Genomic DNA, 24,773 nt, shown 5'->3' on the forward strand with positions numbered 1-24,773 from the left:
AAGGCAATTACTGCAAGTCTTGCTTAATAAACCAATATGGGGGCTGATGATTTCACTCATTTCAATCGAATTATTTCAATTAGATTTGTTTTCATTTGTTACACATTTAGAAACCCACTACTTTACCTTGAGGCGCCTTGAGGCGACTTATGTTGTGATTTGGCGCTATATAAATAAAATTGAATTGAATTGAAATTGAATACTTTACAAAAAAAAGTCACAATCAGATTATGATAACATTAACTTTATTAACTGGATTTAGTGGACAATATAAAAGCTTACCATTTTTGTACACCTGCAAGCATTATGCCACTTCAAAAGGAAAAACGATAGAATACTTATTTACATAGGTAATATGTTGGAACCAAAGCTTCCACAACTAAAAACAGATGCAAAATTTGCTCAATATATCAAAAAAATGTTGCGTGACCCATGGGTCAACATTTTTCCTCCAAGTGGCGTGAAACAGTGTAATCGGCTTTGAGATGTGTTTTCTCACCTTTAGTGGTGTGTCAGAGGTATCACAGTGTCAGGGGTGATGCGTATATATAAAATTCAAATAAGAACACATGCAGTGTTGGGGAGTAACGGAATACATGTACCGCCGTTACGTATTTAAAATACAAAATATGAGTAACTGTATTCCGTTACAGTTACCGTTTAAACAGGTGGTATTCAGAATACAGTTACTTTGTTGAAATAAATGGATTACACTGCGGTACTTTCCTGTTTCATTTTGTCGCGGGTCAGGACTGTTTGGGTTTTGTTTGACAGCTACGTTCTGTTGTTCCAGGCGGCAGCGTTACGGTTGCCATGGTTACAGGGCAACGCGCTCTCGCTCTCTCTCTGCGACTGCGTGTTTCCTGGGTGAGAGAGCGCCTTTTCGTTGTTGTTGTTGTTGTGCTAAGCTAACAGGCAGAATGCTACAAGCATAGCTCTAAAGAATGTAGCATCATGGGCAGTGTAGTCCGTGTTGCAGGGAGAATGGACTGCCATACACGTTATGGGTCTGTGAGCGCGAGGAGGGAGATAAAGGGGAGCGGAAAGGTACGAGTTGTCATCGAGGAAAAACGGGAGCTGGAAGCATGTAAATATAATAATAACCACTTCAGCCAAGAAGAGAGCCTGACGAGCCCAGTTGTAAGTAAGCTATTAAGACTCGACTGTACACCGTGTTCGTGTTTTCCTCTGAAAACAATAAGTTCTGTTGGAGCAGCCTTTCAACGCCTCTCTCTGTCTCTCGCAAGAAAAGTTGACCCACACAACAAAGTAAAGCTATTTTTCGGCTACGAGCTGACAGGGACCCCGCCGTATTAGTCAGAGGTCCCTTTACTACAGTTCGGAGTCGCGGACCTTCAGTAATAGTAATAAATCACACAGCAATAGTACATTCACGTTGTTGTAAAAAGAATGATAATATATTAAGTAATCCAAAGTATTCAGAATACGTTACTGTCATTGAGTAACGTAACGGAATACGTTACAGAATACATTTTGGGGCATGTATTCTGTATTCTGTAATGGAATACATTTTAAAAGTAACCTTCCCAACACTGAACACATGTCATTATTTATATAACCCAAATTAAACCAAAATGAAGAAGCATTGTGTGCAAAACTAATAACAGCCTGTGATCCAATAACTTGTAGAACCACCTTTAGCAGCAATAACTTGAAGCAATAGTTTTCTGTATGACTTTATTAGTGTTTCACATCATTGTGGAGGAATTTTGGCCCACTCTTCTTCACAGCGTTGCTTCAGTCCACTCCTGAGGTCCCACCACAGCGTTTCAGCCAGTTGCGTTCTGGACTTTGAGTCATTGCAACATCTTCTGTTGCAGATTTTCTGCTTTGCTTGGGATAATTTTACTATTGCATGACCCAGTTTTAAATAAATAACGACGCTATAAAACATGCTGTAATATGTCACGTCTTGTTGTATTTCAGCTAAGGACAAGATGATCGTTTATTATGTTTTGATATGGCAACCATTAATTAATTAAAAGAGGATCTACTTTCTTTTTTTACTTTTTACATGATTGTATAAGACTATTTCTGCACAACTGCACTTTACTCTGACCTAATCAGCCACCCTTGGGATTCCTTGTCTGGGTGCAGTATGTTCTGTTCTTGTACCTGGAAGCTTGACATGATTTTATTGGAGGATTTCATGTTTCATGTAATATATCTGAGTTGGTTTTCCCCTCAGTTTGCTCACTCTCACGCTTCACGTTAAGTCTTTCTCTCCATGTTTCTATCACAGAGAATCACAGTGGGTTGAAAGTCATTCTGAATGAAACTGCCCCACAAAAAGGGAACAGGTCACTTCACAGAGGAATTTTAGAAACATCACTTTGTAATGATTCATTTTGGGTACTGCTCATCTCCTCATGAAAGTACCACCACTGACACAAAAACTCCAATTTAAAAACATATTTGTGTGCGATTCATTTCCCTGCAGAGTTCTCACACGAGGCTAATGGAAACATCTGTTTGCCTCAGTGCTATTTGCCGATGATGTCGTCCTTTGGGCCACATCTGCAATCTCTGGTGTACACTTAAGAAGTTTACTGCTGTGTGTGAAGTCAGAATCACATTCACATAATCCGCTGTAACTATTATTGCCACAGTGAGGTAAAGAATAAACAAAGGCGGCAGCTGTGACCTGTTTGTTATTAGTTTGCGGCAGGAGTTCATCATCTTCAGTTTGACATGTGGCTTTCCTCTGGCTGTCTTGGCTAACAACAGATCTTTAAAGTATTTTATGTAAAATCATAAACTGTTGGAGCTTATTGGCTCTTACATTTTAGCACTGGTGTGTCAGGCCAAGTTGAAGTGCTTCAGGGGCTCCGCTTAGCCCTGACATAAAGCTGAAGCAAAATGCCCCGTCATGTTTCTGAGGTGCAGCACGTTTGGCAGCTGATCCACAGTGTGCACTGGCTTTCTAATTCAGCACTTGTTTTGTAGACGTATCAGTGCAATCACGCAGTCGACTGAGAAAAAAGCCATTTGGAGTTTCACATTTTTTAGGACTCATTGTGATTGAAGCGTATGTATTTAGAGCGCTATGTGTACTCACATCAAACCGGTATATTTAAAAAAAAACCCACAAAAACAAATCTCGATGTTGAGGTTTTTCAATCTGTGGAAAATTACAGAGATATTTATGTCCATGTAATGAGAATGTTTTGTTTAGCCATCGTTTGAGTCACTGAATCATTCCCTAATCTACTTTTTTTTATTTCAAGCACTTACAGTTATTACAAGTGATTAAACTGTTTATTAGCTGTAATCTGCCACTTCGAAACCTGTTCGACAGATGGGCTTTTTAGGAGCAAGCATCTATAAATCTCCGTCACATAAACGTGATGGTTTTGTCTTAGAAAGGATTTGTTTTCATTTGTTTATGAGAGAAGTAAACCAAATTTCTAATGCCAATCTTATAAAGTCTGCGGTCGGGTAGTGTTTCATTATTTTTTCCTCTTTCAGCTCAGACTGTGAGGCAGGCACTGAGAAAAAATATTTATCTGAGTAGGCTCTAAGATAAAGTTTGATTTGCCAATTAAACAAATAAGCCAGGACCTATAAATTCTGAATACTGCTGATGAAAAATCCATTTTACTTTGCTATTCTGGCAGAAAATAATGAGTTTGATGGCAGCCTTTAAGCTCTGCAGAGAACCATGTAAGGATATTTCAGTCTGAGAGGAACTGATTGGAAGCACCTGGTGGTAAGTGTGTCAGACAGGCAGGTTGTCAGACTGTTCTGTTCTCATGGATGGACATGCCTTTTCTGAATAAATGCAACATGTGTATGTTATTCAATGAAAGTATAGGAGCTCCAGCTTGGGTCTCATTTCTAATGTCTCTGGACAAAGCCTCAGTCACACAGGCCCAGAGAAAGGAGGTCCCCAGTCATTAGAGAACAACATGTATTTCCCATCCGACTGGCGAGTGGTTGCTCGCTATCACTCGGTGAAATCAGCAATAATTAGGGTGCTACATCAACTGCAATTAAATTTATATAGCACATTTCATTACATGTAAACTCAGTGTGCTTACCACAGATGATAAAAACATAACAACCTGCGTAGGTTACCTTACTGCTTTATGGCAGTGAACAGCACTGGTTAGCAGTTGTTGCTGTTTCAAAGAACAGGACCGCAATAACTGAAAGCACACTCACAACACTTAGATCTATTTCTGGGAACATTTAAAAGATCTGCGCCTGATGACCTGAGAGGTTTAACTGGTTGTAGATAATGAGTGAGAGATGTACTCGTGAACATTCAACACTCGCCATTTGCAGCGGAACTTGAAAAAGTGCAACACAAACTGGAAACAGAGAATGTTTGCCTTCAAAATAAAAGTTTTTCCCTTAACGATAACAACTTTTAACAGTCTGTGTTTTTGGTTTGTGCCCTACTTTTCACAATTTCACACAGTTTGCAGTCAAGTCGGTGTCTTCTATGCAAACTGCCAGGGATTACAACAATTTACGATTGAGCAACCGAAGCAGTTGCAAGGAGGTTTTCGGTGTAGCACTGTATACCTCTTTGCAACCAATTTCAAAATAATGATTCCAGCAACCATTCTCCAACTAGTTGCAGATTATGCAACGTTTCTTAGATGCCAGCGGTTGCCAGCAGGTCTCCAGGACATCCAGTCCTGGAGACCTGCTTTGGAGGCAATTTCTATCCTTTAAACTGGATAGAAATTGCCTGCCTACTGCTTTAAAAACACATGCATATATGATTATTGTTTACAACAATGGAAACTGCATTCAAGTTGTTTTACTGTCTAGAGAATCTAAGCATTTAGATCAAATTGTAATGAGCAATTAAACCATCCTAACGTAAGTTTACATGCTTAACATCATGGCAAACTGGCAATAATAACACCGATTGCTTGCTGCCACTGAGAGCTGAACGTTTAAAAACTTTTACAGTATAAAGTTTAGCATCAGTATTATTTCATAACCAATTTGTCTAATGAATAAAACCTGAAACAAAAGCTGATACAACTGCATAAAAATGGTAGGACGTTGTAGAAAATGTGAATAAAATCAGGAAGCAATCATCTGCAAATCACTAAGACACTAAGTGTGAGTGTGAGTGTGTGTGTGTGTGTGTGTGTGTGTGTGTGTGTGTGTGTGTGTGTGTGTGTGTGTGTGTGTGCTTTAAGGTGCTGATTCCTGGAAGACACCACAGACAAGATGACCAGAGAGCCTTCACTTCAAAGCAGGGGATGAAGTGTTTTACATACGAACTAGCAGAGGACTCATAAAACCACAGCACCCTGCAGTGCGTTACTCAGACTGCTCTGCTCGTTTACTTCATAAAGCAGAGCTGCCTGACTGCATATGTTGATTAATGCCCCACGACGACTCTGCGAGCACATCAAAAAGGTCAGCTTTGTTTAAAATACTTCATGTGAACCCTTTCAGCGTAATCCATCATTGAAATGGTATGATGGTATATTGGGACCACTGTATATTCTGAGAGAAAAACTTCTTCATTTCCAAAGTAAGGCTGTAAATTATTTAAAAACAAAAAAGCCTCTGTGTATTTTCATCACCGAATGAATATAAAAGGTAGCAACAGTATCTGTCAAGTGTTCCTCTGACTGTGAGGTGTCCACACTTGAAAAAGACCAGACTTTGAATTTCACTCAACTTTATTTAGACCAACTAGTTTGATAGCTGGTAGGTAGCAGCAGGTAAAAAACCTTTCAACACAAAAATAAAGAACATTTCATTAACCATTCAGATAAATTACACAGAAGACAGATGAAATAACAAAATACACTTCAGTAAAGCCATTTACCATGTGGTTAACTGTGTTAATTTAACTGTGGTTCTTAAATAAATATACACAATGTGTCTTCTTTGCATTTAACACTTTTTTATAAACAATTGTATTTTAAAGTATACATTTTAGCATTCACAAACATTTTAATAGACTTTAACTAAGGATTTTCTTTACAAAGAATTATTTTCTTTAAATCAAAACCAAACATTTATTCACTAGTTTTACGATCCACCCAAGGATTTGGGGTAACTATTTTTAATATTAATTAACATAAATATGTGGGAACACTAACTGCACAAACAATTTATTCAAACTTAAACATTCATTTTTGTCAATATAATTAAACTTAAATGCAGCAACTATTTCCCTAAGCGTAAAACATTTGCACAACTGAGCTTCCATAGTCCCAGATACAGCTGCAAAAGCAAAATGTGAACTCAAGAGCTTACCGATAGCCTGTCTTGTTCAAAGTCTTCCTCACAGTGGAAAAGTGCTTTGTTTGCCGTCCTCTCAGTATGTTGCACACGGGTCAAATGACTGCTACATGCATTTTAAGGTCTACTAGGCACGCCCACCCTTGATTGCTCTAATGTGGCTCACCTGGCAGGGCGGCGCACACCAGGCCGTGCTTAGTTGTTGATTGCACCCAAGGTCTAATCAGCGGCCATGGGTAAGCAGCAGCACCGAACAGGTAGAGGGCAGGAGGAGGAAAAGAGGAATAACAGCCACACCTACTAGGTCAGCGCGACACCTCCCACTCGATCTTTGCTCAGCACTGTCTGGAAAGATCGCACTCAGGTGGGCTGGTCCCTTACTTGATCTTCCACCGGTAAAAGGACCACAAGACGCCGGATGTCCCGATGTAAGGTGGTGCCCAGCTCAGGACTTGTGGTAGCGGGTTTTGGACTCTTGATCGCAATGCTGGAACTTGGAGTGACCCTCACATGCACATCTCGAATGATCCCTTTGGAATCAGGATTCACGCTAATGACTTTTGCGAGTCTGAACTGCCCTCTAAGGGCATTTTGGTCGCAGAGCCAAACTATGTCTCCAACAGCAATGTTTCTCTCTGAAGTATGCCATTTACTGCGGATGAACAGGTTTGGTCCAGCGAGTTGGCTCCAGGACCTCCAGAAGTTGTTGACTGTGGTTTGTATTTCCTTCAGCCTTTTGAAAGGATAATTTGTGAAGTCAACAGTTTTGAAGTCCCCACTTTGTGTGGCTCGACCAAGCAACAGATTATTCGGCGTGATGTAGTCAATGCGATCTTCTCGGCTCTGAAATCTGGCATCAATGGGTCTCTCATTTGCAAGGTTGGCGGCTAGCTGGAGTGCTGTCAGAAACTCACTAAAGGTAAGAGCCTCTGTATTGCCGAGAGTATGGAGGGCTCTCTTGGTAACTCTGACAGCAGCTTCGGCGGCCCCATTTCGGTGAGGTGAGTCAGCGGGAAGAATCTTCCATGCCCAGATGGTCTCATTTTTGGCAGAGTATTCTTCAAGCGACTCCTTGTTTTGTCGTCTCAGGTAAGCATACATTTCTTCCAAGACAGGTTTGGCGCCGACAAAGTTTGTACCAGGATCTGACCAGATTTTTCGGGGATGGCCTCGGACAGAAGTGAACCTCTGGTAGGCAAGCAGGAAGCTCTCTGTTGATAGTGTGCTCGCTAGTTCGACATGAATGGCTCGGCTTGCCATACAGCAAAACACAACTCCCCAAACTTTCATGGTCACTCTTCTCTTGACATCATCCCTCACATGATAGGGTCCAAACAGGTCAACAGATGTAAATTCGAATGGTGCAGCAGGATTTGACCTCTCTTCAGGTAAGTCCCCCATTACTTGCTTGCAGGTTCTTGCCTTTGCCTTCTTGCAGATGATGCACTGGTCAACGACCTTTTGGGCAATAATTCTTCCTCTGACAACCCAAGCCTTCATTCTCATCCGCAGTAAGGTTTCTGCCACTCCGCCATGTCCCTCGCTGTGTGCTTCTCTGGCAAGGAGGGTGGATAACCAGGCTTGGAATGGTAGAAGGGGAACGGCTCTGCGGTCCTTTTTTAAGGTTTGGATTCTGCCCCCACAAACTAGAAGTCCACTTGTTTGGTCTTTGTAAACGACTAGTCTGTCTGTTGTGGTGCTTGGGAAGGTGACGCCCTCTTGTGCTGCTAGGCAAAGGTCTCGGAAAGCATCTCGTCTTTCGCTGACTGTGAGGACACCCGAAGATGGTACTACCTCCCACTTTTCTTGGTCTCTGGTCTTTGATCTCATGAACTTTTTGACAACCCTCCAGACCCACGCCACGGTCCCAATCAGCCTTCTCAGGTTGCTGAATCGCCTTTCGTCGATTAGCTGTTGGGTTGCTACTCCTCGTGGTCTTCTCGACTCTACGTGTACTGAGTCCTGAGCCGCCTTGATGTGCATTCTGGTAAGGACCGCAAGAAAAGTCTTTTTCTGTAGCTTTGTGACCGTTTCTCGAGCTTGGGCAGCGACTTCTCCGGCGGATTTCTTCAGCCACTCATCTTCAGGAAGTTGGAGAAACTTTGGACCCGACTGCCACTCGGAGTCCTTGGTTAGGGCATTCGGACTGGCCCTTCTGGTGAGGATGTCTGCAATGTTTGCTGACCCAGGAATCCACCACCAATCCTGGGCATCAGTGCTACTCTGGATTTCACCAACGCGGTTTGCGAAGAAGGTCTGGAAACCGTAGCTCTCACGCTGGATTGCACCCAAGACTTGGCTTAGCAGTTCTCGCCTGGTGAGTGGATCAGGTGTTTGCGCTCTGACTTCTTCTCTGAGCAGGTCTTGACCAAGGCGCATTTTCCTCCTTTTCTTTGAGAAGTTCACTGCGACCATGACATGAAGCTTGTCATCATTGATGGTGTAGCCAAGGCCAAGGGCTTTGTTGTCATCTTCCGTCAGCTGGTTTGGCAGGATCATAGTCTTTGGCTCTGATCGAGGCAACTCTTTCTTTGACTCCTCCCTCCCACTTTGACTGGAGTAGACCCAAGGCTTCATGTAGAATCCTCCAGCTCTCAGGATGTGCTCGATGTTGGCTGTTAGGAGTCTCAGATGGTCGAGGTCATTGTGTGATGTCAGGATGTCATCGACATAAACATCTTCTTCCAGCACACGTTTCTCCTCTGTGAAGTGACTGAATGAAGGTAGGTTTGCAGTTTCTCTCATGGCGACTTGGGCTATGCAACCAGCAGGTTTGTCTCCAATGTTGACTCTTGTTATGGCATAGTCTTCTATGTCTGCATCTTCTGTGTCACGCCACAAGAATCTGTGCAAGTGGACTTCTCGATCTTCCAGCCAGACGGAGTTGTACATCTTGCGGACGTCACCAAGGGCGGCGTAGACACCAGCTCGGAACCTCAGCAGGACAGCTCTTATCGGGTTCAGGACATCAGGACCTTTGATGAGGATGTCATTCAGGCTGAGGCCTCTGTACTTCTGGCTGCTGTTCCACACCAACCTCACTGGGGTAGAGACAGAGTGTGGATTTGGCGCGATGAGGTGGCTTATATACCATACTGGCCCAGTCCAACTCCGCAGGACTTCTTTGGACAGCTTCACTGCAGCTCTGCGGTTTACCATCTCATGAACTTGTGCAGCATAGGCCTTCTTCCATTCAGGTTCTTTAGATAGCTTCATCTCGGTTCTGATGAATGTTGCTTCTACTGCTTTCCTGTTATTTGGCAAGGTTGCTGGATCTTCTACCCATGGGTATTTAGCATGCCAATGCGGTTCACTGTTGTGGGCATCTCCAGTTGAGTAAGTCAGGCCATTCCTCACGATCTCCATCTCCCTCTCTTCTGCAAGCGTCATTTCTTTACCCCCTGGCTGGCAGCTCCCACAACGACACCCTCCACATCTCGGCTGGCAAGCGGCTCCGATGCTTTCCCACCTCCACCACTTCAGAAAGTCTCTGCTGCTGGTAGCTGTGGTGGATAGAGTCTCAGGGTGATCAGGGTGCTGACAGGAAGCTAGGTCTTTAGTGAACTCTTGGTACTTGAATGCAGCAGCTCTCATTGATCTTGCGAAGTGAGTTTTGGAGGTGTGGGCCATCAAAGTGACTTCCTCAAAGAGGTCTGGATGCGTGCCCCCGATTGTTTTGCCAAGTGGACCGTCCCAGAGAACCAGGTCACCGATGGAACGGATCTTTTGGGGCACCAGCTGGCCTTCTTTATGGCTGATTAGAAGCTGGATCTCTCTGGGTCTGATGAGGTCTTGGGGAGGGATGTCAGGGAAGATCTTCTGTAGCTTTTGAGGTGGAACATGTCTTGTCACTTCAGCAATCTTGTCAAGACCATAGCAAACTAACTGGTGAGGCTTTAAAGTTCCTTTTGAGGTGTTGACACGGATCTTGAGAAGGTAGCGCTTGGTTGCCACAGACACCTTCATACCTCCGATACCCTGGATGACAAGCATGACGTCTTCACTGCGAAGGTTGAGCTTACTTGCGGCTTTATGGGTTATGTAGTTTGTGTCAGATGCTAGATCAATTAGTGTCCCAATTCTCTGCCCATCATTGGCGATGACGTCAAGGAGCATCAGGATCACAGGGTACTCTTTTAGACCAGTCCCCTCCAGTAGACCTCTCTCTGCTGCCATGGAGTTGAAGGCTCGTGATGAGACGTTGCAGAAAGCTTTCCGACACTCCTGCGCTAGCTCTGGCGATAGTTTAGAGATGAACTCTTCTTGAACCTCTGTATACCTCCTCCCCTCAGCTCTCGCCGGACCAGACTTGGGCCTTTGTGATAAGGGTCGTGGCAAGGGACAAAGAAGGTAATGATGCTGGTCTTTGCACTCTGGATTTCCACACAGGTAAGTCGTCTTTCTGCAGGGTTCGTCGTGGATCTCGAGGCACCTCTTGCAGGCTCCAAGTTGCTGCACTGCATCCTCTTTCTCCTGTAACTTTGTGTTGGTTCGAAACCGTCTGCAGATGTAGAGCTTTCTCTTGTGCTTTGGGTCCCCACAGATGATGCAGCCTGCTGGATCAGTACTGGATTTAACTGACTTGGTACGGGCGTACTTTACTGGGAACTTTATTCTCTCCTTGGCAGGGTCGATGTCTCTCAGCTGGTCTAACTGCTCGTAGATGGACTCTTGAGATTGGAGGTATGCGAGCAGCTTGTCAAACCGGTTCTGATGAGTCACAACATTCTTTGGATCAGCAGCGTGGGTAAGCCAGTCTTTCTTTAGGGACTCAGGCAGCTTGCTTTCAATAGACTTTATTACTAAGAGGTTCTTTATGGCATTTGCTTCATCCAGCTCACTCAAATCATAGAGGGCCTTTTCCACTGCGTGGATAAGCTCTATAATTCTTCTAGGCTGGTTGCTACGGACAGGAGGGATAGCTTGAAGCTCCTCAATGATTTCAATGGCGATGGTGGCTTGATTTCCATAGCGGTTCTCAAGGACTCTGAAGATCTCATCGGCCGAGGTGTATGTGGACAGGCGCAGATCTTTGGCCACTTTATCATCGAGGCTATCAAGAAGTTGGAATTTCTTTACTTCCACGGACCCGGTTGGTTCACCTTGCTTTTGCAGAGCCTCCCATTCCTTCCGCCATCTGTAGAACTCACGCTGGCTGCCGGTGAACTTTGGTAAAGCTGTGGCTTTCAATTTTATGGCTGCGACCGAGGCTGCGTTGCGGACTGTGACAACTGCTTGGTCGGCATCTCTTTTAATTCTCTCTGCTTTGATAACGGCGGCCTTCCCTGACACCAGCTTTGGAAGGCAGGTTTCGAGCTCCATCAGTCGACGATCACAATCTCGCCTCTCAGCAGGTGGCGCCCAGCGGTTCCATGTCTGGTGTGCCTGCTTAGCTTTCTTCACCAGTTCTTCTAGATGGTGGAGCATAAAATCATATGCCTCCAGGGGTGTATCAGGCTGAGTGGATGTGACGTTCTCACACGCCATTTCTGCTGATTTCAGAGCAAGGGTCAGTTCTTTTTCACCATATGATGTCCACAGTGTCTCTCTGATCAGGTGCTTCACCTCCTTCAACTTCTGCTCACATTCTTTCTCCGTTTTTTCGACGTCTGCTCTCTGTTGGCCCATCAGCTCCGGTGTGCCCTCTACTTCACACTGCGTGATGTAGGCGGCCTCAAGCTCCTCGTTCGCGTCAATCACTTTGGAGCCCTCTACTGTGAGTCTCTTGAAGGAATCCTGCAGCTCCTCTACAGACATATCCATGTGGGTCCTTATTATATGGTTGGTGAGTCTGGAAAACAGTCTCTTTGCAGTGGTTCGCTCTATTTTCAGCTCTTCGAGTGACTTGGACTCAGCCATTCTGTTTTCTCGGTTGTTGATTGGACAGGCAAACGGTGTGAAATTTCCTCCAGGCCCCCAGGTGGAGTCTTCTCCGTCTTTGTGGTGAGCTTTTGTGGAGTCTTCACTGGTCAAGGCCGGTTTCTCTACTGGCCAGGCCGGTTTTTTACTGTCAAGTGTTCCTCTGACTGTGAGGTGTCCACACTTGAAAAAGACCAGACTTTGAATTTCACTCAACTTTATTTAGACCAACTAGTTTGATAGCTGGTAGGTAGCAGCAGGTAAAAAACCTTTCAACACAAAAATAAAGAACATTTCATTAACCATTCAGATAAATTACACAGAAGACAGATGAAATAACAAAATACACTTCAGTAAAGCCATTTACCATGTGGTTAACTGTGTTAATTTAACTGTGGTTCTTAAATAAATATACACAATGTGTCTTCTTTGCATTTAACACTTTTTTATAAACAATTGTATTTTAAAGTATACATTTTAGCATTCACAAACATTTTAATAGACTTTAACTAAGGATTTTCTTTACAAAGAATTATTTTCTTTAAATCAAAACCAAACATTTATTCACTAGTTTTACGATCCACCCAAGGATTTGGGGTAACTATTTTTAATATTAATTAACATAAATATGTGGGAACACTAACTGCACAAACAATTTATTCAAACTTAAACATTCATTTTTGTCAATATAATTAAACTTAAATGCAGCAACTATTTCCCTAAGCGTAAAACATTTGCACAACTGAGCTTCCATAGTCCCAGATACAGCTGCAAAAGCAAAATGTGAACTCAAGAGCTTACCGATAGCCTGTCTTGTTCAAAGTCTTCCTCACAGTGGAAAAGTGCTTTGTTTGCCGTCCTCTCAGTATGTTGCACACGGGTCAAATGACTGCTACATGCATTTTAAGGTCTACTAGGCACGCCCACCCTTGATTGCTCTAATGTGGCTCACCTGGCAGGGCGGCGCACACCAGGCCGTGCTTAGTTGTTGATTGCACCCAAGGTCTAATCAGCGGCCATGGGTAAGCAGCAGCACCGAACAGGTAGAGGGCAGGAGGAGGAAAAGAGGAATAACAGCCACACCTACTAGGTCAGCGCGACAGTATCCTCACCTGTTGCCTTTTGAATTCCTGTTTTCAAGCCAGTCTTTCTGAATTTGTCCATTGCCATGTTGCTATTGCTCGGTTCCATAGACAGTATGGCAACAATACACAGAGATACATGCGAAATCGTGCTATATAACATATAAACAAAACACTACAATTTCACTCACTTCACTGTCACATCTACAGTCAAGAGACTCCAGTAGAGGTAAGGCCCAGCAGATAGCTGTATGTTGGGCCTACGAGTGACCACACCCTTGTCAATCAAATCTCAAAAAGTTGATTCAGTTCATCTGGATGTAGCATTTTCAGTGGGAGAAAAGTTTCATCACTCATAGAAGTGCTGAATAAGTCTCAGAGACTTAAAACATTATGTTCAGATGAAGAGAATCAACTTTTTGGGATTTCTTTATCTGGATGATTGCACATGCATCAAGACTTGTCAAAGTTGCTGCAACCTTTACTTTTAGGTTTGACACTGACTAGATGATCAGTGTACTGTATTTGTAGTCTAGGCATATATATATGTGTGCCCTCTCCTCAACGGGTAGGCTGATCTGAAGGAAACTGCAAGAACATTGTGACACATCATTAACCTATATGTTTAAAAAAAACATTTTTGTATATATCATCGTACCCCTGCCTATGTGTTTGTTTCACATCTCACTTTCATCATGCACCGCTTGTACATAACTTACATTTTTTTTTATCCGCGATAGAATTTTGTTCGAATCACCACTAAATAGAAAATGAAAAACTTAAAAATTAAGGATTTAAGTATCACAGACATATTGCTTAAATGTACTAAATCAAATTCAAATTCAAATTCAAATTTTATTTGTCACGTACACAGTCATACACAGTACGATATGCAGTGAAATGCTTAGACAACTGCTCGTGACCTAAAGAAAAAAAATGAAAAGGCTATGAATAAGATAGGAAATAAATATGAAAATTAAAAAGGGTAAATTTAACTAGGAAGGAATAAAATAAAATATAAATATATATACAGTGGGGCAAAAAAGTATTTAGTCAGCCACCGCTTGTGCAAGTTCCCCCACTTAAAATGATGACAGAGGTCAGTAATTTGCACCAGAGGTACACTTCAACTGTGAGAGACAGAATGTGAAAAAAAAATCCATGAATTCACATGGTAGGATTTGTAAAGAATTTATTCGTAAATCAGGGTGGAAAATAAGTATTTGTTCACCTCAAACAAGGAAAATCTCTGGCTCTCACAGACCTGTAACGTCTTCTGTAAGAAGCTTTTCTGTCCCCCACTCGTTACCTGTATGAATGGCACCTGTTTGAACTCATCATCTGTATAAAAGACACCTGTCCACAGCCTCAAACAGTCAGACTCCAAACGCCGCCATGGCCAAGACCAAAGAGCTTTCGAAGGACACCAGGAAAAGTATTGTAGACCTGCACCAGACTGGGAAGAGTGAATCTACAATAGGCAAGCAGCTTGGTGTGAAAAAATCAACTGTGGGAGCAATCATCAGAAAATGGAAGACATACAAGACCACTGATAATCTCCCTCGATCTGGGGCTCCACGCAAGATCTCATCCCGTGGGGTCAAAATGATCATGAGAACGGTGAGCAAAGATCCCAGAACCACACGGGGGGAACTGGTGAATGACCTGCAGAGAGCTGGGACCAAAGTAACAAAGGTCACCATCAGTAACACACTACAACGGCAGGGAATCAAATCCCGCAGTGCCAGACGTGTTCCGCTGCTGAAGCCAGTGCATGTCCAGGCCCGTCTGAAGTTTGCCAGAGAGCACATGGATGATACAGCAGAGGATTGGGAGAATGTCATGTGGTCAGATGAAACCAAAGTAGAACTTTTTGGTATAAACTCAACTCGTCGTGTTTGGAGGAAGAAGAATACTGAGTTGCATCCCAAGAACACCATACCTACTGTGAAGCATGGGGGTGGAAACATCATGCTATGGGGCTGTTTTTCTGCCAAGGGGACAGGACGACTGATCCGTGTTAAGGACAGAATGAATGGGGCCATGTATCGTGAGATTTTGAGCCAAAACCTCCTTCCATCAGTGAGAACTTTGAAGATGAAACGAGGCTGGGTCTTCCAACATGACAGTGATCCAAAAAACACCGCCCGGGCAACAAAGGAGTGGCTCCGTAAGAAGCATTTGAAAGTCCTGGAGTGGCCTAGCCAGTCTCCAGACCTCAACCCCATAGAAAATCTGTGGCGGGAGTTGAAAGTCCGTGTTGCTCGGCGACAGCCCCAAAACATCACTGCTCTCGAGAAGATCTGCATGGAGGAATGGGCCAAAATACCAGCTACTGTGTGTGCAAACCTGGTAAAGACCTATAGTAAACGTTTGACCTCTGTTATTGCCAACAAAGGTTATGTTACAAAGTATTGAGTTGTATTTTTGTTATTGACCAAATACTTATTTTCCACCCTGATTTACGAATAAATTCTTTACAAATCCTACCATGTGGATTCATGGATTTTTTTTTTTCACATTCTGTCTCTCACAGTTGAAGTGTACCTCTGGTGCAAATTACTGACCTCTGTCATCATTTTAGGTGGGGGAACTTGCACAATCGGTGGCTGACTAAATACTTTTTTGCCCCACTGTATACAATAACAGCAGCTGTACAAGTATTAACTGGAAATGAAGAATATAATGACCAGTGTTGTGCAATCCACATTATTTAGTGTCTTGTGCAGTGCAAATATGCTTAAAGTGATTAAGTGATGAAGTGAAAACAATGTCCAGAAAGTCCAGTGTGTGTAAGAACTATATGTGTGGGTCAGTACTGTGTGGTGGTGTGATTGAGAGACCGTATCGCCTGCGGGAAGAAGCTCCTCCTCAGTCTCTCTGTGTTGGTCTTCAGGGAGCGGAATCGCTTTCCTGACCTCAACAGAGAGAACAGTCTGTTGTTGGGATGGCTATGTCCTTTTATTAGGCCTTTAAATGTGTCTTTTTAAATGACAGGTTATAGATTAGGTTTTTACCAGTGGTAATAAAAAGAAAACCATTGTTTCACACAGATCTTTTTTTTTTTTTTTATTGCTTGCTTTGGGAGACAGCCTGAAGTGCCCTTTGAAGGAACAGTTTTCAGCATGTCCATGTTAACTTAATCTTTCATTCCTTTCTCACAAATGTATGACTTCTCAGATAGCAAATGAGTGATAGGAGATTTTTTTTTCTTTGTAAATTTCTCATTTTAAGCTATGTGTTTTTCTCAGGTTTTTGCTCCATCCTTCAGGGCTCTACAGGAATTCTTTTAAACTACAATGACAAACTACAATGACCCTGATATGCAGCCCTATAAAAGTCTTCATTAGACCACAAACAGGCACTTACTAGTGTTTGTCAGTTGGATGACCTGGTTCCATAAACACCTGAAGAACATGTTTTAATTCATTTACAGTGAGCACACATCTTTATGTTGTAGTATGATTAGTACAGTTAGCTTTCCCCCCCATTTAATATGTAAGTCCTGATTCCTTTAACACCATCACATAGACTAAGAAAAAATAATATAAAAAAAAACAAGCTGACGTGTAGAGACAAAGGAAAGCAATGACGACATCCATGTTCCATATTGCTGTTAACTTATTCCAGTATGTGTAGACTCGCATCGCTCAACATTTCCACTGCTATCTCCCAGGAGAAAAGCTGTTGTGTTACTCAGCCATCAGCGTGCTGTTGTCATGGACTGACTGGCCCAACGCTTCAACAACAGCCTTTCTGGAGGTTTACTCAGATTGTAAAGGAGTCAGCAATCCAGCCCAGCCCCACCCTACTGGAGCCCACCATGTCTTTGATGGCAGAAAAACAGCCATCAAAGCAGAAAAACCACATTATCTTTCTCAGGCTTCCCTTCCAAGCTAGCGAGAGAGAGAGAGACTGTCTGAAAAGGGGGGAAAAGGGCTGGGTTGTTACTGAAAGCAGAAATTAAAGAAGATACTGGAGGTAAGGTATCAGTGCTAGGACAGCCATCTATTTTTTTGTTGTTGTATTTTTGGGTTGTTTTTTTTAATTTGGTTTGTTGTGGAAACAGTAATCCAGATAGCTGTACCCCATGTAACATTTTAGCTTGTTAATGAAAAACAGCTTTTTTGTCCTGTTGGGAATGGAGAGTTGATGTCACCTGGGTTTATCTGCTTTCAGCGGACAGTCTGGGTCTTACCTTTAGTTTGATTCAGAAACTGTTGTTGTTGAAAAGTACCTTCGGTGAAGTTTTGCTGAGTAACTAGAGCACAGTTATGGACAATATGAGTATTTATTCATATTGTTGAGCAATTAGCAATAATGTCACTCTTACTATGTGTGGTTATTGACAGTTTACACCAATGAAAATGGCAGAAAATCACGCGAGCAGTTCCTCTGACTCTTATAATTCTTCTTTGTTAAACTCATGAAAGTGTAAAAGTGGCGCATTATTGTGCTAAGCTAAGCTACTTGGAAAGCACGCTTTTCTCATCGGGTTTCTCTGTCACTGATTCCAGCTTTGTGGGATATTTTCGTAGGTGATTATATCAAGTTGTGGTCGCAACTAATGAAACACTCATGATAAAAGTGAAGTAACTGCAAATGTTCTTGCCTCAACACTCACATGTCTTTGAAAAAGTGAAATGATTCATTGACGTGTCTATAGATCAAGGACCACATGTTCAGATTCATGAAGTTATGTTTTCCAGACTTTCGGTGAGGAAAAAAAATCGTAACACAAATGCAAACCCCTGTTGAAGACTTTTTTTTAATTTTACAGTATTATGCAAAAGTTTTAAAGTGGTCTTGAGAGATAGTCTCCAGATCTTTCAGTGTTTGTTGGGTTTTTTTGGACATTGGTTGCTTTATCACATATCCCAAATTTTTAGCCCAGCTCATTACCTGATCATTTTCAGAAGAACATTGTTTGTTAAGTAACTTAAAACTGACCTATGAATGCTTCAAGCACTACAAAAAGGCATTTAACTCGAACAGTATTGCATTAACTTTTTTAGGTACTTTGTTAGCCTGTTCCATGAAGACATATTGCTAACATTTCTTTAACTGAATCTGCAAAAGTTTGACGAATATAAAATAGTATAGTGTGAACTTTTGACAGTGTACCATCTATTCTTATATAAATGGTAAGTTCAGAACGACAGTCTGATGGAAATCACATTAATACCAGTCTGAAATCTCCCTAATATTGCCTCTCAAATCCCTTTCACGCACTTTCAATCCAAAGATTTTCCAATTCAAATTTAGTTGGGGCTAAAACATAGAGTCTTTGCCCAGCTGCACAATATTTTGCAAAATGGTGCATGCACAAATTGAGAAAATGTGTTCTTTAAATTATCTGTGAAAATAAACTGAGTGCACTCAGGAGCGATTTGTGAGTTTGTAACATTGGTGGAGAAGTCCACCAATATTTGCGGTTCCTACTTTGGCTCCATTTAAGGAGAAATTTGAAAGAAGTAGCACAGAGTAAAACAAAATGCGTGACAAATGTGGCTCCGCACAAGAAAACACTTTACATATTTCTAATGAAAGACGATCTGCATTTGATCAGTGTTAAGACTTGATAGTCAGATATATCACAAACACATGCTACTCTAGAAGACATATGTTCACTTCAATATATGCAAAGAGCTTCAGCTTGACATCCCTCACTGAGCGATCAGAGCAGTTTGTTAACTTTAATAAAAGCCTTGGAAAATACAGAGCAGAGAGACATCAGGGGTGTTGGCTCTACATAGTTCAGAGTTTTCTCATTTGAAGTTAAGCTGAACTTTGTTCTCTAACTTTATGACTAAACTGGAGTATTTATCTTCATTAACACCAACTACATTTTAATTAGGGACCTCATCTAATATTTATTCTGTAATAATCATTAATTAATATTTAGATCCATCAGTTAGATGTCTTAAAACTACTTGTCAGTCTGTTTTTTTCCACACTAGATGCAAATGGTGTATGGCGTGTATCTGTGTGCAAGAGAATCACAGGGCCTGATGCATTCATTTATCGGATACTATTCAGAGGAAAAGAGCAAGCTCACGGACACATGCACACTCTATTCCTGACAACGAAGCTAGTTAATAATACAATTTGGAACGTGTGCTGTTTCATTAAGATGCTTGCTGTTGTCACCAATAACCACAAGTAAATCAACCAACAAAGAAAGCAAAATAAAGCTGTAACTGTAAACAGTTACAGTGTTCATGTTAAACATGGTGAAAGTATGTGAAAGATCACTGTGAGGGAAAACCTCAGGCTTCATATTGCCCTAAAAGCTTGACTTCCATTGTTTTTTTCTACTCTCGAGCCAAGTTAACATCAGGCCGCCACAGATGAACTTATATGGTATTATCAAATTCCTTTTTGCAGGAACAAGCCATGGGCCAGCAAATCAGAATAAAACAGGCGTTTGGGGTGGGGTAAACACAAGCTAGAGGGAGAGAAGAAACCGAGGGGCTGCAAAAAGGGCTGTTAAAGATAAAGATACTCAAGTTGAGCCCAGGAATTAAAAAAATACAGAGTTGGAGCATACTAGGGTACTTTTAAACTTTACCTGCTAATGGTGTAGGATTCACTAGATCTGAACAGATCCTCTCAACTGTGAATATGTCATATGGTAACTGTGCTTTAACCCAAACACACATTTTTCTTACCTCCCAGCTCCCAAAAGTCTGAATCCACTATAGATCATTCAAACATAATCTTTCATTAAATACAAACCCACAGACACAGAAGACATTTCTGTATACCAGCACAACACTTGGCTTTGATAAAAAATTTAAGGCAAGAACCAGAAAGAGCACAATTGTCAAAAAAATGTTTGACCGTGTATATGAACATCTGTATGAGAAGGAAGGCTGACGTCCATTTTCATGTGTACACATGGGCACCTTGACCCCGACTGTCAGTGAACATGCTCCTAGTATTGTTTTATGACTGGAGCACCACAAGCTCAACACCTGTACAATAAATCACTAACTTAATTGCGTAGGTATCACATAACCCAGCAGGACTTTACTGACATCCACAGAATTACCCATGGTGGAGGGCCTGACATGGGTGGCAGGAGTTGACTCACATGCTTGTCATAGATGGTGCTTCTCAGGTAAGGAAAACATCCATCCATTGTCTGTCGTCTATATAGGCTCGAGACAAAGGGCCCTGAACCCTCTTCTTGGCAACTTCCTCAGACGACCAAGGAATTCGCCAAACTAGCTAAACAAGAGACATAATGTCTCCAACATGTCCTGCATCTGGCCCAGGGCTTCTTCCCAGTAGGTCATGCCTGAAGAAGCTCACCTATAACTCACCTTGGGGCGACTGTGGCTCAGGGGGTTGGGAAGCGTATCTGTAACCAGAAGGTCGCTGGTTCGATCCCCGGGCTCTCTGTCCTGGTCGTTGTGTCCTTGGGCAAGACACTTTACCCTACCGCCTACTGGTGTTGGCCAGAGGGGCTGATGGCGCGATATGGCAGCCTCGCTTCTGTCAGTCTGCCCCAGGGCAGCTGTGGCTACAACCGTAGCTTGCCTCCACCAGTGTGTGAATGTGAGAGTGAATGAATAGTGGCATTGTAAAGCGCTTTGGGTGCCTTGAAAAGCGCTATATAAATCCAATCCATTATTATTATTATAAGCAGTTAAAGAGGCATCTTAGGGAGATACCCGAACCGTCGCTACTTACTCTCATTTTAAGTAAGTAAAGTAAGTTTATTTATATAGCAGCAGTCTGTTTAATAAGAGGTTAAAGTATATATTTTCGAGCTTGCCAATTTAGTGCTCTGTATGTTAATATAAAAATTTTAAAACAAATTCTAATATCAAATGGGAGCCAATTTAAAATGGAGTGGTGTGAGCCTGCTTGCTACAGTGCGTTACGCCACTTGCTCTAGCATTTGGTGTGAAAGGGGTGATTTATATTAGCTAGTCAATAGGGATGGGTACCGGTATCGGTTCTGACATAAACGGTAGTAACCAGACCGAAAAGCAGCGCACATTTCGGTGCTTTTTTTTCCTGAGCTGTGATACACTTTAGATTCTAGCCAATCATTTTACGTTTCGGAGGATAGTAGGCGGGTCCAGGTACGCACGTTCTTTTACGCAGAGCTACAGATTAAAAATGCCCAAGGCGAAGCGGTCAAAAGTCTGGCTGTACTTCACAGCAAAATATGCAAACTCAGCAGCCTGCAACAAGTGTTTTAAGCTGATACTGATACTGATACTGTTAAGGAGGTAACACCTCAAATCTGATGAAACACCTGGCGATGCATAGCGGTTTTTTTAAAAGCCGAGAAATGCGGCGTATTTGATAGCTTGCCTCGAGACCTCACACCATGCACATCTACTGCGGGTGTGGTGCCTGTTATCGGACCCGGAGTTAGCAACATCCCCCAAAAACCCGAAGAGTAGAGTCCTGGCCCCTAGCCCTGCCAATGTAGCAGAAATGATGAGGACGATGATGGCAGCAGCAGCCGTTCTTCTCTGCGTGAGTAGCTTAATGTTGTTCGTGTGTAATTTACGTTGAGTAGGCTAACCACGTTATTACATTAATGCATGTAAGGTGAACTAGCAAACATCATCATAGCTACATGCGGCTGTCTTCTTGTTTGATGGCAGATACTCCCTTCACCCTGGCCAAAAAGGCTAAAATGACCAAAGAAAAAGTGGAAAACAGCTAAACATGAGAGGTTTTTGGACAAAGTTTGTGTTTTTTCCATTGTTTAAGCACTGCTTCCAGCCAAGAGTGATACCATATATGCCCCATAGCTGCAGAAAAGGCTAACATTGTTATCTTTTTACAAAAAAACAGCTGAACATGGGAGGTTTTTGGACCAATTTTGTGTTCTCCATTCTTTAAGCACCGGTTTGAGCACCGTTTAAGCACCGGCACCGTTTCAAAAGTACCGGTTTGGCACCGGTATCGGATAAAACCTAAACGATACCCATCCCTACTAGTAAATAAGGTATTACATTTACGTATGTGATAAATGATATGCATGTGCAGTGCTTTTTTTTTCCTTTTCTTTTTTTTTTTTAAAGGTAATTATTGGAGCGCTAGTCACTAATCCAGGATAAACAGTCAGCTATGGTGGAAAGGCTATCCAGCTGGTGAGACTTAAAAAACATATAGGAGAATATCATCGGCAAAGAAATTATAAGAAATGCCGGAAAATGATTGAATGACACAGGCTAAAGGAATGACGTAGAAGAGAAATAATTACGGATCAAAGACTAAACTTTGTGGAACTCCACATCAATAATATGTCTTTGTCAGGTTTATTGCTTCTGCTCAAATAAACCTATGGTATAATAACATTTCCCCCTTTCCAAAATAATGTTTTAAAGTAAGTTTAAAATCATGCTGATAATGTTTATTTAAAAAAAGGATAATTTTGCCTTTACGTTCATAAATGATTACCCCTGTCATAGTTAGTATTTACAATGGTTAACCACAGCAAATAGATCCACATATTTGATTTAGCACATATTTTTACACCAGACACCATTTGTGACACGACCTTCCCAGAACCTTTTTTGGCCCCAGTCTTAAAAGACTCCACTGAAGCCTGTTTCATTGTTACTAAACCTTCAAAACTTCATTCAACAGCTGTAAATAATTACCACCTGACCTCTTTACAAACATATTTGGTTTCTTCTATTTCACTAGCTGAGCTAATTTGCTTTGTTGTTATTTTAAACCAGTTTGTAGTGTCTCCGTAGTGTAGTGGTTTACACATTTGTCTAACACATGAAAGATTCCTGCTTCAAGATATGAAGCAGACAGAATTGCCTGGAAGGTTTGCAAACTATATCAACTCAGTTACAGACCAAAGATCTTTTTAAATTATAGCTCTGTAGCTTTGTATACTGTGGCCCTGAGAGGCCAAACGGACTGCAACTTAAGAAAACACCAGCAATAAGATAAACGCTGCAAAAGCACACAAAACACAACGGAAATAGGAAAAACGAAAACAGAAATAGGAATAGGAAAAAAAAAGATTTCCAAAACAACAAGGGAAGTGTTTCTGGGGAGACAATAACCCGACGGACCAGTTGCAGGAACCCAAAACATGTTAAAATGCCAAGTTTTACTGTAGAAATGACGACTTCATGATAACAGCATCGTATGGGAATGTTTTGATAATTCACCCATTATTAAGGATGTATTAAGGAAAAAGTATTGCATGACTAGGGGTGTGGTCACTTGAAATTAAAGGTCGGTGCTGTTTGTCATGACTTTGCTCTTAGGCTGTTTTTCACTTTGTGGACTGTCTCCACTGAGCAAAAGGTGCCGTCACAATGGCTTTATCCATTTAATTTGCTGATAAAGGTTAGTAAGAAAAACACCGTATTGTTGTAGTTACTTAATAAAAGATGCTGTTTCTGGCCAAATGGAAATGACAGAAAAAGAAACCTGTGAGTTTGATTCTGATTGCACAGAGTGGAGGTACACCAGTTCTTGTTTCCATACAGACAGTAGAAAGCATCCAGAAAAAAAATTATGTGAACACTTAAATAAATCAGACCAAAGTAGAGGGTGATATGAGATCATGAAGTTTTATCTCAGCAATCACAGTCCAATCAGTACCATGGGAGTGGGTCAAAGACACTTAAGGAGTGAAGACCAGCTAAAGCCTGCACGATAACATGAGGGGGAACACTGCATCCACTGCACTCATGTTTCTGGCTGTTTTTGCAGACCCCATCCCTTCAGCTCAGAGTGTTCTGAATCGTGGCATGGAGCAACCTTCCAAAAAACAGGAAAAACATTTCAGAAAGTCCCTCTGTTTGGAGCCAAGTGTTAATGCAAACCCTTTGACTCTACAGGAGGCAGTGAGGAGGAGGAGGTGAAACCAACCCAAGCTGAAGAGCAGCACAGGCGAATGATATCACTTCTCTCTTCATTAGTCCAGCTTGCATCTGATCTCACCCTATATTCACAGAGATTGAATATCCACTTTGCATTAAGTCCGAGCACAACACATAATGTCAAAAGTTACTCTTTTAGAAGAAGCTGTTTATATACTCAAGTCTAAAGTGTAAAGAAATTAGCAGAAAAGAGAATCGTTTTTCATCTAAAGTTTCACCCTAACCAAGAAAATTTTGATTTTAAATATATTTTCTATTGTAACAGAAGAGCTAAAGGTTATTCCAAACAATTTGGACAACTTTGGCGTTTCATCTGCTGCCAGAGTTTTCCAGTCAAAATGCTGGTAGCACCCACAAAGAGCTTTCTTAGTTTGGTCATGTCAGTATAGACCATATCTGTGAATTGAAGACTTACAGAGAAAAGGGGGACTTCAGCGCTGTAACAACCCACCCACTCCCACTCCCCTCCACTAGTGTGGTTGTTCTTTTTCATGTCAGCTTAATGTTTTGCATTCAACAGCTCTTGGCTGCTGCATTTAAAGCTAGAAAGATCACATGCACTGTCATTTTCAGTAATAGATTTTGCCACTTTATTAAACACACACATCACTATGTTTATCATTACAAAAGAACAGATTTGAATCATTGAAGTGTCCCACAAAGACTTGTGATTAAAATGTAATTGCTTTTTGCAAAATTAGACAAA

General features: G+C 41.9%; 1 long non-coding RNA gene across 1 annotated transcript; it reads left to right on the forward strand.

The window, feature by feature from the left end:
* The first annotated feature begins 882 nt into the window (after positions 1-882).
* Positions 883-24,349, forward strand: LOC309715533. Its single transcript, XR_014279221.1, has 3 exons — positions 883-1,140; positions 5,184-5,406; positions 24,026-24,349. It is a non-coding gene; the product is annotated as an uncharacterized lncRNA (long non-coding RNA).
* Positions 24,350-24,773: the final 424 nt, after the last annotated feature.

Source organism: Aulonocara stuartgranti (assembly GCF_965226115.1).
Source record: "Aulonocara stuartgranti genome assembly, chromosome: 10".
NCBI lineage: Eukaryota > Metazoa > Chordata > Actinopteri > Cichliformes > Cichlidae > Aulonocara > Aulonocara stuartgranti.